This window comes from Protopterus annectens, chromosome 7.part0, assembly GCF_019279795.1.
Source record: "Protopterus annectens isolate FY-2018-M chromosome 7.part0, PAN1.0, whole genome shotgun sequence".
NCBI classification, from domain to species: Eukaryota; Metazoa; Chordata; order Ceratodontiformes; family Protopteridae; genus Protopterus; species Protopterus annectens.
This window is the reverse complement of record NC_056739.1, coordinates 1,920,567,065-1,920,582,631: the sequence shown is the minus strand read 5'-3', so window position 1 is coordinate 1,920,582,631 and position 15,567 is coordinate 1,920,567,065.

The window sequence follows — 15,567 nt, the reverse complement described above, 5'->3', positions numbered from 1 at the left end:
AGAGCCACAGTCGAATTATAGCATAGCAGAGGTATGGGGTATGAGGGAGGGCTTGCCTCCCAGCATAAAGCATTGATTTTGTTTGTTTGTTTGCTTGTTTGCTCTGTAAAATTTCGGCCATCGGTAATCTAATAAACTAGACTCATAAACACCGACACACACTCACATATATATGTATATATGCGTCTACTTCATATGACCTAAATTTAATTTGACTGAAATTCATTTGACTGAGACTAAAACACTGAAAGTTCAAAAGACTGAGAACTAATTTGACTGAAACTCATAACACTGACACATTAAAATAAAAGGTATATGCCCTTTTCCCCACTGTAGTGCGATCCTGGAGATCCCCCACACCCCCCCAACTATATATTCTAACTTCAGGATCGCACTACAGTGGGGAAAAGGACATATACCTTTTACTTTAATGTCTTAATGTTATAAGTTTCAATCAAATTAATTTGCAGTCTTTTGAACATTCAGTGTTTTGGTTTCAGTCAAATGAATTTCAGTCAAATGAAATTTAGGTCATATGAAGTGGACCCATATGTATACAATAGTTTGCAGTACTCGCAAAAAATAACATTGTTTTGGCAGGAAATTGGAGTATGCAGAGAATATGCACATAGATGCAGAGACAACATAGAAGGCCTACACTGACAATCCTGAGATCATATTTACTAGCCAATGTGCTAACTATGAGTGTAACCAGTAGCAGGCCTAGACCATGAATGACACAAACTGTGCTTTTTAAACATAACTTATTTTGTGTCATGACATGTGCTAGAATTTAAACTTTAAAAGTATGACATATTTATCTTGACCAACAGAACTAAAACCTGCTCCTCAAGGAAACACAAACCTGTCTGCTGGACATCCTTTATCAATAGACATTACAACAAAATGAAGAAACTGTTATCCAATGGTAAAAAGGAACAAATTCCAAACTGGAAAAACTCCCTCCTCAGCCTCAACAAGCAAATTAGATCACTAGTGAAAACCTCCAAAGCCAATTATGAATTGAAACTAGCCTGTGAAACAAAGCCTTTTTCAGCTACGTCAGGAACCTCCATGGCAAAGTCCAGGTTTGTTCTGAATTAGTACTTAATGGCATAACTCATTACTGATCCTGTTGATTAACCAACCTGCTAGCAGATAGGTTCAGTGTAAACTTCATGTCATATCCCCCCAAAGCCAAATTTGACATCCCCAATACTTGTCCCACACCTCACATTTCCAGTGATCAAGTGTTAAAGGCCTTACCCAAAGCAAAGAATGCAGCTTCCGTGGGAGCTGACAGTATCCCGGGCTGTATTCTGCACACTCTCCAGCAAGAACTAGCTTCACCATTGAGCACCCTATTCAACCATAGCCTAAATATAGACTATATTTCAGCAGAGTGGAGAACTGCCATTGTCATCTCCTTGCAAAAAAGTGGTGCCACTACTGACTCTGGAAACTATCTCCCCATTAGCTTTGCAAGTCTGATCTGTAAAGCCATGGAGCGCATTATTATGGATCTCATAAAAAAGGACATACGCAATCTCCAAGCACTTAATCCAACCCATTTCAGATTCATCAAGGGCAGATCTTGCCTGTTGAACCTGGTTGACTTCTTTAAGACTGTCAACAAGGCCTTGGATGAGGGAAAGTCAGTACATACAGATTACCTTGACTTTGCCAGGGCCTTTAACACAATTCCCCACTCGGGCATCATCGCAAGGTTAAAACAACTTGACATAAATCCCTGTCTCATCAGGTGGGTGGCCAACTGACTCACCGATAGGACCCACAATGTCAAAATAGGCACCACTACCTCCAACAGCAGACCAGTCACTAGTGGTATTCCGCAGGAATGTATCTTGGGCCCCTAATGTTTGACATTTACTTCTCAGAGGTCCAGGTAAAGACAAAAGGCCTGTGGGTGACCAAGTTTGCAGATGACTGTAAGTTGAGTGCTGCCACTGACTCCTCAAATGATGTTAACATACTGCAAGAGGGTCTCACAGCAACAAATGACTGGTGCCAAATTCATGGCCTTAAGTTAAACACAAAAACGTATTATCATACCATTCAGTAAAAACACGGCCCCTACTGATTACCACATCAACAGCAAACCCCTAAGCACATAACCTGTGGTGAGAGACCTGGATACTCAGGTTGACAACAATCTCACATTCGACCATCATGTAGCGGCAGTGGTCAGAAAAGCCTTTTACTTGGTTCATCTCATAAGTAAAAGGATTGCATCCAGAAAAAAGGAGGTTATTACCTCTTTATAATCCTCCCTCATTAGGCCAATAATTGAGTATAATGCCCGTTTGGAATGTACCACTCCAAACAACTGCACCAACTGGAAAGGCCACAGAAATACCTCACAAAGAGAATCCATATCCTCCAACACCTGTCCTATGCTGACAGGCTCAAATCACTATCACACTACTCAGTATCGTACAGATTGCTCAGATGTGATCTGTGTTTCGTCTACAAGGCAATATCGGACCCTGCCCTACTAGAGATGCTGCATATCCGTAAGTCTAACTCCTCATGCATTACCCACTCAAAAGGCCTAAATCTAATATGCGACATCAACATACTCTTCTGGATAGACACGTTTGTCTCCCAGAGGCTGCCCCATCTCTGGATTAGACCTCCATGCATGTCAAACAGAGTACCTCGCTGACCCTGTTTAAGTGCAACCTTGATGAGTGGATGGGAAACCACAAATATGTCCCAGGAGTTCCACCTGTGTCCCTCATTGACAGGGGTGACAGGTGTTGACTGAGGTTTCTTTTTTGGGAATAAACTCTTGGCTAAGCTTCTAAGGGCCCCAGGGCCATTAGCCTAGTAACCTTCTTTGATCCTATCATCCTATGATCCTATTATTTACAGACAGGGGTGAAGGCAGGATTTTCAGATTTGTACTCACAGCTCCCAGACTGCTGCCCCCAACAAGCCATACCCATATCAACACATTGCTACCCATGCACTTCCTTAAATTGCTGACCAAGCCATGCCCCTTTCACAATACTGCTCATTGAATGGATCATTGACAACCATATGCCAGGATGGTAATTACCTGCATGATGAAGCAGAGTGAGCATTTCATTTCAAAAGTGCACCTCCATGGGTCAAAAAACAAAATACCACCCCATTTACATTTACTCCAAACACACACACACACACACACACACACACACACACACACACACACACACACACACACACACACACACACACACACACACACAGACATGCGTGCATGCATGTGTGCACGTGCTCACATGCACAACACCACACCGCACATGTATACCAGTTAAATAGCAATACCAAGGCATTATGAAATAGTTCCAAGTGCCAGTAAGCATACCCAAATGCCCTGCAGTCTTGCAAAGACAGAATTATAACAATAAATAGCAGGACCATTCATTTCATTTCATTTACAAACAACCCCCTATACCCATTACCTACCTAAAGTAGGTATATAGCCTTGCCAGCATCAGTAATAATCTTTTCCTTACTGTATTGCATTGATGCATGCAAATAGTCAGGCTTTGAATTCTGTCTTCTTTCGCCCAAATACACATTAGTCCTACAAAGCCAGAACTATTACACCAAAGCTACAGTGCCAAACATTTAATCCATAAACAGCCATCATATCAATTGTGACCTAAGTATCTGCTTTGACCCTGACAGTATTAAAACGAAAATAGCAATGATTGCTTTAGTTTACTCTGTTGCACAGGAACAGTATTTATAGGATTGTATGACAGCTGAATTTACCCAAATACACATTAATCTTGCAAAGCAACAATTACAACAGTAAACAGCAAGGCTGGTCAACTCATTTCATTCACAAACACCCCCATTACCTAACTAAAGTAGTTGCTTTTTACCCTATTAGGATTAAAGTAGAAATAACAGTAACAGTTGGGTTGCATACTTACTTTCATTCTGTTGACATAAACATTAGTTACAGCTTGTGTGTGCCAGCCAAATACACATTTTATCTTATTTATTTTACTTTTGTTTACCCGGGTTTCTGCAACCAGCTTTAGTCGAAAAAAAAAACCTTTTCAGCATATATCCAGGGAGAAAAGCTCCAACATATTAGAAACATTTTTAAAGAAACATTCAGTATATGCATGAACAGATATGAAATAACATACATTAAGAATTATTCTTAAACTTGCTAATTATTTTACATTCATCTTAAAGTGCAGACAGAAAAGTATTACAGTTTTGCAAAAATGGAATTACAACTACAGTAAACATTAGGGCCAGTTTCTTTAACACATAGCCCCAATCTTCACTGTCTACCCTACCTACAGTATCTGATTTGATCTTGTGAGATTAAAAAGAAAAACAACAACAAAACAGATGACACTGTCATTAAGGTAAGTATTCTTTTTTCACATAAACAATACTCAAGAGTTCAGAGCTTGTGGCTGATCTTACTTCACTCAAATGCACATTACTCTTGCAAAGCAGGCCAGAACTGCAGTCATTCCATTCTCACACAGGCATTGCCCCCATCCCAACTCCCTACCCAGGGAATCTGCTTTGAGCCTACAAGGTTTAAAATAATGAAAATAAAAGACCACGGTTACATTACTGTATTTCTCTCACATCACATAGCCAAGAACTTGCACGTGATCTTACTTCAGTTCACTCATGCACACTTTACTCATGCAAGAGTAGAGTTTGTTTCAACAACAAAACATTGACAAACCATCCTAATGTATCTTGACTAAGCCTGCAAAAAGATGTTAGGTATAAAAAAAAACATGTCATCCACAAATGGACCCCACAACACACTGCATATCTAGTATCTCTTTGACACCTGCCAGGATATTATATTTAAAAAAATAAAAAAAGAAAGTCATCAACAGCCCCCAAAATACACAGACCATTAGCATCTGGTTGACCCTGCCAGTGTATTATGTTAAAAAAAGAAAGTGCACAATGCCTCTTCTTGTTTATAAAAAACGGATTTATTACAAGAGAACTGAACCATAAAAACTGTGTTGAGCGCTTTCACCCACTACAATGTGGGCTTCTTCAGAACACTGTAAAACCAAACAAAAACTCCTTATATTTAAAAATTGGCGCCAAAAAGGAACCTGCATTTAAAGCCGTATACATGTTATGCCCTCCATTATAAATAATATACTGCATATAAAACACTGTGTGAACATGCTTCCTACAAGACAATTAGTACTGATCATCTCTTTAAATTCACATCTACTTCATTAAACAAGAAGTTGGTGTAACAATTCATGTAAGTTATGGGGTTTGTCGCTGGTGCATTTCATAATATGTAAAATCATTGCATAAATAGAGGAATTACTGAAATCATCAAGACATATAACATCCAATATATATAAAATCCTGTATATATACATAATTATAGGATCTAACTCTATATGCATTATTTGTTGTTCCAGATGTGTTCCCTACTTAAAACACACCACTACTCTATTAGATATACCATAACTAAGGTGTTATAATAAATCCTTAAAATGCTTAAAAATACCAAAAAATTCCTGAATGTGTTTAACCTTATAGTACACTACTAGTCAAATAATACAAGTGAATCTATTACATCTCCAGAATGGATTTACAGGAAATAAAATAACTGAGTCCAGGTGGGTTCATGGCATCTAAATATAGTTGCCACCAAGTTTCCTTGAACCCTAACAGTGTTTTATAGTCACACCCTCGGGGGTCTGAATGAATAATTTCCAATATGGCAAACCTGAATTCATGGGTTTCTCCCATCTTTTCTATATGCCTGTATAATGCATTAGTTGTATCTTTCCTTCTTATACTGTAAGTGTGGTCATAAATGCGTTTTCTAAAACATCTTTCGGTTTCACCTATGTAAAATCCCGAACATGCTGTGCACTTGGCCAAATAAATAAGCATTTTGGTGTTACAGTTACCATGTTTGAATTTCACCTTAGTGTGGTGCTGTGGTAGCGTTGTCGCCTCACAGTAAGATGCTGTCTGGTTCGATTCTCAGCTAAAGCGTCTTCTGCGTGGAGACATGTGTGAATGGGCATACCTTCGTTGAAGGTTGTGCATCAGAGCTGGTAAATCGGCACGTAAAAATCAACTACCAATCATTAGCAGACCGGAGTTCCACTGTGGCGACTCCTAACAGGAAAAAGCCGAAAGATGCAACATGAACAGTATTTTCAATTGTTATATTAGCTGCTTCTAAAATGTATACACATTGGTTACACATTCCACATTTTTTAGTATGTTTCCTTCTGCCTCTATAATTCTTTGTTGTTGATGTTATCTGATTATATTTCTTATACAGGATTTTATATATATTGGATGTTATATGTCATATACAGGATTTTATATATATTGGATATTATATGTCTTGATGATTTCAGTATTTCCTCTATTTATGCGATGACTTTACATATTATGAAATGCACCAGCGACAAACCCCATAACTTACATGAATTGTTACACCAACTTCTTGTTTAATGAAGTAGATGTGAATTTAAAGAGATGATCAGTACTAATTGTCTTGTAGGAAGCATGTTCACACTGTGTTTTATATACAGTATATTATTTATAATGGAGAGTATAACATGTATACGGCTTTAAATGCAGGTTCCTTTTTGGCGCCAATTTTTAAATATAACGACTTTTTGTTTGGTTTTACAGTGTTCTGAAGAAGCCCACATTGTAGTGGGTGAAAGCGCTCAACACAGTTTTTATGGTTCAGTTCTCTTGTCATAAATTCGTTTTTTTATAAACAAGAAGAGGTACCGTGCACTTATTGGTGACACTGTGTTTGTACACATTTCTGTTGGAAGCAGTTCAGTGCTTTAAAAAAAAGAAAGTCATCAACACTCCGCAAAACACATTACCTCCCAATATCTGGTTAACCCTGCCAGGATATTATATTAAAAAATAGAAAGTCATCAATAGCCCCTAAAACACACAGACCACTAGTATCTGGATGATGCCTGGAAAAAAATGCAGAAAGTATCTGGTTGACCCTGCCATGAAAAAATAATTAGAACTTACCTTACACACTAAACCAGTCACTGTCTCTCCACACTCTTGCTCTCTCCCTCACAGTAAGAGAATGTGAGAGTAACAGGACTAATCAGCAGTCGCATTATATATATGACAGGCTGGGGACTTCACAGTCCCATCAGTCAGCTTCCTATTTCTTGCAGTTAAATCCGCAATGACTTCTGGGCATCTTTATTGATGCCTGTGGTCTTTTCAGCAGTCCGATACCATGAGCCATTTAGTGACTGCCAGATTGTACCCCCCACTCCAGATACACTGTACCGAAATGCATATAGTGCATATACCTCCCTGTGTCCTTTTTACAAATACATATTTTTTGTTAAATGGCTCTTTTTTCCAAAATGTTTTGCTATCTGAACTTTTTTTTCCTGGAAGCCTTGTCTTTCTGGCATTTGGGTGTGACATTTATGGGATGGGGGATGGGGGCATTACATATTTGAAGCTGGCAAATAGTTCCAGAAATCCTGGCAATGTCCCTACAGGAAACAATATTATTCAAGATCGGTATTCATTGTAGTCTTAGTACAAGTAACTAGCTGAATAGATGTTTAACATTCTTCAGTACGTTACCCAAAATATTCCTCTGCATTATGCTAAGGCAGAAGCCATTAGGTAGAAGGATCTATGCTAACTGTACCTTGAGAGCTAATTTAGAATAGTTTAGATTATTCAAGCACTTATGAAAAGGATCTCTACAAAACAATAAAAGTAATATTGCAAATAGACAAAAAAACTATCAGTCAAGTTAGTTTGAAAGCGAAACAACTTATATAGTGCAGGTTAAAAGCCTATTCAAAAAGATATGGGTCCGGATTCATGAAGGCTTGCATGGAGTCTAAGAGCAGAGTAAGACTCCAGACAGCCAATATGTCTGCCGAGCGATCCAGGAATAGCCGGCAAGGGCATGCATGAGAGCACCTAAAACTACTCTTGCACGGACAGTGTTAGGTTATGCAAATTACCTCATTTGCTGCTGAAAGCTATGCAAATGAGGTAAATTTGCGATCCAGGAAACACTAACCTGTCCGAGTAACAGAGAAATGTATTCCATTGGTAACGAAGTACTGTTCTGCAAATAGCAAAACGGAGCTATGACAGCTCCAAATAAAGGATGCATCCAGTTAAGGAAGCATGCCAATGGCCAAATATAAGGCCATTGGCATTTTTATCTGTTGCAAAATAATAAAAAATAAAAAATGTTTTCCCCGATCTCTGATGTTTAAGCATAGCGCAGCGCAAATGTGCAGTGCTCTAAAAACCAGGAAAAAAAATAAAAGCCAAAAATAGGCATTTTATTAAAAATATTCTTCTGCCAGCAGGTGAATGGCAGGCTGTAGACAACATGGCTACTGAGTAATGGTTGCTAAGGGGGGGGGGGGGAGCTCAGTCTGAGAGATGTAACCAAGCATTAGTAGGCAATCCTATGCAAATGAGGATAAGGATAGTGAATCCCAATTTTCCCTGCCATGTGAACCATGTCCCTAGAGTGTAAGAGTAGGATTAGGGGAGTAATAGAGTAGAAAATAGACATCATGAGGGGGTATGTATCAAAGACTGTAAGCTTATTGGAGCAGATTGGCATGTGTTTGCTGCAAGTTACTCAGGATTGGAAGAGGCGTGTCTACAGTTGTCTTAACTGAAACCCAGAAACCGAAGGTGTATGCCGTGGATATCACTAAAGTTTTTTGCAAAGATGCTTACACTGTGTGTGCACCTGTAAACCCGTCTAAGCCTGTGTGCACGTGTGTGCGCCCATGTAAGCCTGTGTAAGACTGCCTAAGCCTGTGTGCACGTATCTGCACCCACCTAAGCCTGTGTAAGACTGTGTAAGACTGTGTGCGTGCGTGTGCATGCGTGTGTGCGTGTTTACGCTTGTTTGTTCGGCGCTGCCCCCTGTGGAAACAGAAAGGGAAAAGGAAGGAAAAGAAGTAGTAGGAAGTTAATCAAGGAGAACTAGCAGAGCAGCCAGGTGAAATCAATCAGAATCAGCCAATTACACAGGCAGTACACTAGCCCAGCCCAACACTTAAAACTCTGCAAACAATATCCCCCCATGTTTTTCTCAGAAACACTGCAACACTGCAGTCTACAAAGAGAAGTGAAAACTTAAAAAGCTTAACTGACACAAAAAAATGTTAGGGGCTGCCGTTACTATTATAAGGCAACATGTGCAATATGCTGAGGGTGGTGCCATTGTGAATGCTGCTGAGCAACCCACAGTGATGAGACGGAGAAGAGTGTACAGACCCAGGGTAACCTACCAGGGGCTACATGAGCTGGAGATAGTGGAGTGCTATAGAGTGGACAGAGACCTCCTGCAGCAAATTGTTGAGCTGTGCAGGCCACGCCTCACACACAGAACCAACAGAGGGGAACCCATCCCAGTGGAAACCAAGGTATGTGTTGGCCTAAGAATACTAGTAACAGGTACCTTCCAGAGACCAACTGGTGATATGATGGGGATTTCACAGGCATCAGCATCCAGGGTACTGCACCAGTTCCTGAATGCCATGTCAGCACATGTCAGTGATCATGTATATTTCCCCAATTCCCGTGAGGTATTGGCCAACAATATGCATCTCTTCCAGCAAATAGCGGAATACCCTGAGGTAGTGGGTGCAATTGTCTGCACGCACATACACATCAAAGCACCAGCCGGTGAGCAGGGTAGGGCCTACATCAACTGCAAGGGCTTCCATTCCATCAACTGGCAGGGCATGTGTGATGCCCAGGGCATAATACTGAATGTGTGTGCTGGCTGCCCTGGAAGCTACCACGATTCAAATATCTGGCATCTGATGCAGCTGTACCAGACATTTGCCAATGGGGACATCCCTGATGGTCACCTAGTGGGGGATGCTGGATACGCACTGGAGCCGTGGCTGATGACACCCATCAGAAATGTACACACACCTGAACAAGAACTCCATAATGAGGCACACACACAAACATGAAATGTAATCGAGCATGTGTTTGGGATGCTCAAATCATGGTTCTGGTGCCTGGATACATCTGGTGGAGCCTTGCAGTACTCATCATCTACATGTACCCAAATTGTCATGGTATGTTCCATGCTACACAATATGATCCTGCGAAAACAGCTGCAGCAGGAACAGCATGGGGCAGGGCCAAACAGTCCCCCATCATTGCCAAGACCTGCACAGGCACAGCGTGACTCGGAGGAGGAACAACCTGAGCCTGCCCCAGTAGGCAGAAGGAGGCATGCCCAGGATGCCTTGGCCTTGGCAAAGAGGCAACGCATAGCACATACACTGGCTCAGTAGGAACCCTGGAAATGATACCTCTCTCTGACTCGCACATAAAATAAAAGGGATGCCTAACTTGACACTACCTGTTTCCAAACATGTATAGGGAGTGTGGTATGTGCATCCAACATAGGCAGCCCTGCAGCACCAACTGAGGCATGAGTGCCATGTTTTAAGCAATATAAAGCAGTGCTAAGCAGCGTTTACCAATATTTAGTATATGTAAACAAAATTGCCTGTGCTAACTAGTGCAATGTCAGGCAATGTTGAGCAATGTTGGGCAAGGTCGGGCAAAGTTGAGCAAAGTCAGGTAAACATGCTCATATTTGCTTTACTGTTCCTTAAGCAGTCTGGTCTGCCCAGCATGAAAATCAAAAGCAGTAACAGGACTCGAACCCAGGATACTGTGCACTATAGTCACAGTACTGAACCACTAAGCCATGATAGCATTTCAGTGGCACAGACACAGCAGGACAATTGTACACTAATGCAAACACAAAGTAATGCTGTATCATGGCCTTAAAGAGGCATATGGGTAACCTCCCCCACAGGTCTATGCAGTCAGAGAACATCAGGCCAGGCGGTGTGATGTGGGTTGTGTAGGCTATGAAGTCGCAATCTAATATACCTGACATTGGACGCTAAGATCTGTAGTACAGTAGTATGCCTCAAGCCAGTATGATAGGCAACAGTACAGACTGAAATGGTGTACCGTACATAACAGTGCAGGCATAGCAAATGTGTATAAGTGTCAGGTGAAACCTTCATCCTATGTACACCCACAGTAACAATCCAGGTGTGCCCCCGGGTAGAAATGTACAAAGAATAGCTGTCCCCCTGTATGGAGAAATGTTGATAAGTCTATGCAAAGTGTCTCATGGAAGCCCTGCAGGCACAGCATGATCCCTGTTGATCTATGACACAAAGGTGAGCCCTGCTGTAAAAATACAACTTGATTTTCCATACACATATAGTATAAATGTCTATACTGGGCATGCTCACACACTCCAACAAATGTAGTGGATTTCATTCAGCATCACACTGAAAGGTCATACTGGGCATGCTCACACACTTAAATAAACAAAGCAAATGTCAGGCAACAACATACTGAAAGGTCATACTGGGCATGCTCACACAGGCTAAATACGGATGTGATAATAAGGGATCTATGGACAAATGTGGATAGTCATCTGTTAAGGATGTGATAATAAGGGATCTATGGACAAATGTGGATAGTCATCTCTACTTCCAGAAACACATTCACAAAGTGGTCAGAAAATCATGCTATGTGTTCACACAAACTGCCAAGGTCTGTGCCTGTAGGTCAAAGGAGGTTCCCACTACTCAGTAGTCGTCAGACCCATCAGAGAGTACCACAACACACTTGTGATGAATCTGACTAGGCACATTCAGCAGCCAGAAAGACCACTGAAGTACCTTAACAAGAGGATTACTGGCCTCAAATAGTTGCCCCATGCAACAAGACTGAATGTAACCGAATCTGTACTCTGTTGCATACTGTCTACTCAGGAGATCTCTGTCCAACAGACAGGTCCATGTCATGGCTACACACAGATCTGTTCTGAGTTACAGCTCAATGGCAATAAATATACAAACCCAACTGATATTGCCAACATCCTGGCAGATAGGATCAGTGTTAACTTTACCCCCCTCTCACCCATGAAAGAGCACATCTCTATAATGGAAGACTGCAAAGTTGCTGTCATCATGGCTGCACAGGTAAAAAGCACTCTCCAAAGCCAGTATCACAGCAGCCATGGGACCAGATAACTTCCCAGGCTGTGTTCTACAGAAACCACAGAACGAACAGGCACCACACTAACGTACCATGTATAGTCATAGCCTCACCTCATGCTTTGTGCCTGCTGAATGGTGCACAGTGACGGTTATCCCACTACACAAAGGTAGAGACACCACGGACCCCAGGAACTAGCGCCCCATTAGCCTGATGAGCCCGCTCTTCAAGGCCATGGAATGTATCATCATACAACTTATAAAAATTTACATTGGTAATCACCAAACCCTGGACCACAACCATGTTGGGTTTGTAAAATGCAGATCATGTCTCCTAAACCTGATAGATGACATTGAAGCAGTCACCAGAACCGTAGACAAGGGTAAGGTGGTTCACACAGCCTATGTAGATCCTGCCATGGCTAACAACACCACCCCACACTCTGGAAATATAGATAAACCCACTAAACTAGGTATACATTGCTATGTCACAAGATGGGTTGCCAACAGGCTTACTGACAGAACACACACTGTGAAAGTAGCAGACTCCAAGTATAACTTTGGATCAGTGATGAGTGCAGTACCACAGGGTCCAGTCCTGGGTCTTGTCCTGTTTAGTATCTACTTCCCTGAAGTAAACTTTAACATGGAAGGTCTGTGGCTACTGAAGTTTCCAGAGGACTGCAAACTAGGAGCAATACTTGTAAACACTAAAGATGTGGACATCCTGCAAAAGGGCCTCACTGAGACAGATGGCTGTTGTCAAAGCCATGGGCTCTAGCTCAATGCCAAAAGGTGCATTGTCATCCCCTTTGTTAAAAACTCTGTAGCCAAGAACTACAACATAGGCGGTAGTATACTTAATACTGAAAGTGTGACAAGAGACCTTGGGTCACAGGTGGACAGTGGACACAACTGTGATAATCACATCCCCACAGTAGTCAGGAAACCCTCCTATGTGGCACACCTCATCACAAAATGTGTCTCATGCAGAATACAAGAGGACATTGTTCCCCTCTACAAATCACTCACAAGAACTATAATAGAGTACAACGCCACTTTTGCTATGTACCTCACAAGACAACTACAACAACTGGAAAGCCTGCAGCAATACCCACAAAGAGCATTGTTTGTGTCTTTCGGCTTTTTCCAGTTAGGGGTCACCACAGCGGTACTCCGGTCCGCTAATGATTGGCAGTAGAGTTTTACGTGCTGGCTTGCCTGGCCTAACGCACAACCTTCAACGAAGGAACGCCCATTCATGCATGTCGCCACACAGAAGACGCTCTAAATGAGAATTGAACAGGCAACATCTAACTGTGAGGCGACAATAAAACAAAGAGCATTAGCAACCTGAAATACATGCCATACACAGACCATCTCAAAATGCTCCATCCATACTCCCTTGCATATCACCTACTCAGAGGTATTCACTGCCTAACATACAAAGCTATGTCAGACATAGAGCTGTTGGACATGCTCCACGTAAAACACTCACAATCCCTCTGATCTTCTGACCCAAAACCACGAGTGAAATACAAAAGGAAGGGGTGTAGCCATTTGCCTTATGGATACCCACACCTTCAGGTTAGTGGCACAGCATGATGCCTTGGGGACCATGCAAGTGCAACTAACATTGGGCAAAGCTGTTCATCAGATTGTAGCCTGCTACAGATCACCTACCTTGTCTCAGGAACATCACTCAGTATTCCTGAGAACAGTGGAAAATATAAAGGTCCTATCAAACACCATTATATGAGGAGATTACAACTACCCAAACATTGAGTGGGAGAATTACTCATGTACAATGTCCTTTGCCCAATGTTTCCTAGAGTTTAAAAACTCTAACACCCTGGAACAGCTGGTCACCACGCGCACTACAGGTGACAACATACTGGACATGATCATCACCAACATGGAGTACCAGTGTTCCACAACAGAGATAAACCCCTCGCTGGTAATATCAGATCATAAAGTAATCACACTGGACATCCACATCCCCCCACCCCCACCCAGTCAATGAAAGCACTGTGAAGACATTTTCAAAAGCAAACTGCACACTTCCCAAGACTAAAGTGGAATGTTCCAAAGACCTCTTGCTATAGGATAATGGTATACAATCTACCGAATCATTTACAAGTGCATCCTATGAGCATCTACAGGGATGCATGGATCTAGACATCACAAATAAAACCAAGATGCACTCCTCCAAAAATAAGAAACCAATCAGGTGGTCGTTGCCCATAAATAAGCTATACAACAGAAGGAGGAAACAAACACATGATAGAGTAAACTTCACAAAAGGAAAGGCATCACTGATCATTATTAGGAAGACACAATGATCACTCATAAAATAATCCAAGGCCAGTTTCTAAAGACAAATTGCCAAGGAATATAAGAATAACAACCACAAAGTCTTAGTTAGCTATACCAAACATTTAGGTGGCAACTTCCAAATATGCTGTCAGCTACTGCAAAATGGCAAGAAATACATTGAATCAACTTACATTGCCCACATCCTGGGGGACAAGTTCAGTGTAAACTCCCCCCCATCACCCCCAAAAGGGCCTGTGTCCATCACAGAAGGATGCAGAGCCCCAGACGTCATGGACATGCAGGTAAAGACAGCCCTCTCCAAAGCTAAGAACACAGCATCAATGGGACTGGTTGGTGTCCCAGGCTGCATCTTACACTAGGCCCAAAAGGAACTACACCCTCATCTACATTCAATGTCCAAACTCAAGCGTACCACAGGCTATGTACCCAAAGAATGGCATACACTAACAGTCATCCAGCTCCACAAAAGGGGTGCCACAACATAACCTGGAAACCATTGCCCTATATGTCTACTCAGCCTGGTCTACAAAGCTATTGAGGAAATTGTCATGGAACCCATAAACAGAGAAATTGGGGACCTCCAGACACTGGACTCTACACAACTTCACCTTGTTAAAGGCAGATCCTGCCTCCTAAACCTAGTTGATGTATTTCAAACAGTTACCAAGGACATAGATGGAGGTGAAAGTAGTCCACACAGCCCACCTGGACCTCACTAAGGACTTTCTACACCATTCCCCACTCTGTCATCATGGACAAGCATACCAGCTTGAACATTAACAGCTATGTCACAGGATGGGTGGCCAAGTGGCTCACAGATCAAACACACATGTTCAGAGTTGCAGGTGCCATGTCCGACTCTAAGCCAGTCACAAATGGCATCCCACAGGTCTTGGTCCTGGGACCCCACCTGTTCAGTAGATACTGCTCAGAGGTACAGGCAAGCATGGGAGGTGTATGGCTGAACAGATTTGCAGATGACTGCTAACTGTGGTCCATAATCGACTCTATGGCTGACACAGACATCCTCCAGAAGGGTCTTACAGAGACAGATACCTGGTGTCAAAACAATGCCCTCAAGCTGATTGCCAAAGAATGCATAGTCATCCACTTTGGGTAAAACGAAGTGCACACAAATTAC